The 1,395-nt window shown below is 38.7% G+C and overlaps 1 long non-coding RNA gene across 1 annotated transcript; it reads right to left on the reverse strand.

Moving 5' to 3' along the window:
* Positions 1-610: 610 nt before the first annotated feature.
* On the reverse strand, positions 611-1,009 carry LOC133929578 (uncharacterized). The gene is made up of 3 exons (XR_009911630.1): positions 965-1,009; positions 749-849; positions 611-626 (listed from the first exon to the last, which is right to left on the reverse strand). It is a non-coding gene; the product is annotated as an uncharacterized LOC133929578 (long non-coding RNA).
* Between the last annotated feature and the right edge of the window lie 386 nt (positions 1,010-1,395).

The following is a 1,395-nucleotide window of genomic DNA, read 5'->3' on the forward strand; positions in this document are numbered from 1 at the left end:
ATATATATTTGATTCTACTATGTTGAGACGTAGACATCAAGGGTTATGTTAGAAGCAAGGGACAAATATGAGTATGTGGTGCAAAAAAGAGTAATATAATTAAAGAAAGAGGTGTATAGCATAGTGGTAAGAAAAAATCTGAGAAGTAGCAGTTGGAAATCCAATGTGGGATTTGGCTGAAAGGTGAAGGCGGTATTCTATCAGTATCATGGTTGTCTTAGCACTGTGATAAAAGGCAAGTGGCATGACTGGTTAATTTTCTTGGTTGAAGGTAATAAAATGGAACGTATTGCAGTAATCTAAGATGGTACAGCAAAAGCAGTTATAGTAGGTTGACCAGGTATTTACAACTGGTATTGTTGAAAAGGGGGTGAGTGTGCTTAGAGGACGAGATGGATCACACAGGCAGGAGGTGCTATAGTGGAGGGGTAATGTCTACGACGATTATATGTACAGAGGTTCATCGGCAGCAGGTTCGAGGCTAGAGTCATATTCACAGAAAAATAAAAACGTAGCCTATTAAGTTTGCTGGCACAACGAGGAAGGAACCAAGGTAGATTCCTGTGTTGTGAAGTCTTGAGCTATCCATATTGGTACAAAAAGGTCCAGAGGCGGGGTTTGTCAATCTGAAATAATAAAGAAAGAACCAGTAAGAAAGAATAGCAGGTATTAGAAGAGTAGAAGTAATAGAAGTAGTAAAGGTAGGATTAATAGCAGCAGTGAAGGTGTTGAAAGCAAGAGGACTTACAGGTAGCTATTTCTTTGAGGAAGCTTGGGAACTTCTGTTAAGTTGATGGATCACCGTGGGGAATATCAGAATGAGCAGCAGCATGGGAACGAAGTGTAGATCTTAACATAAAGAAAGTAATGATTGAATGGTCAAGATGTAAAAATAATAGGTTTAAATAGTTTATAATATAAATTGTGAGGGTAGTAGTTATTGAGAGTTTTGGAGAGCACTGACCTAGTGGTAGGGTGTAAATGGGTTTCCAAACTATCAGCATCAGGGAGAATGTGCTTGGATGTATCCTACAGTAAAATACAGCTTATTTTGAAAGCGAAATAATGACATTTAGACATTTGGATAGCCGGCAAGTAAAGTATCATAAGTATAATTAGGCTGGCAGTGGCTGGGTGTGTACACATTTGTTGAAAACAGAAGAGGTTTAGATGTAGATGTCAAGGGAATGAAGGAACTGAGTGAAGTATAATTAACCTGACCACTTGTATCTGTATGCAAGGATAAACGCCTGCGTACATCTCTTCTTTCTTTGGTATCAACAAGGTGATCACTAGATCTTGGGACATGCAAAAACAGAACGATGGTAAAGTGTAGAGTAAGCGAGTAGGTATTCCAAAGAGTAGAATATGCTTAGTGTACTTACGGAGGAGGTT

Source organism: Phragmites australis, chromosome 9, assembly GCF_958298935.1.
Source record: "Phragmites australis chromosome 9, lpPhrAust1.1, whole genome shotgun sequence".
NCBI classification, from domain to species: domain Eukaryota; kingdom Viridiplantae; phylum Streptophyta; class Magnoliopsida; order Poales; family Poaceae; genus Phragmites; species Phragmites australis.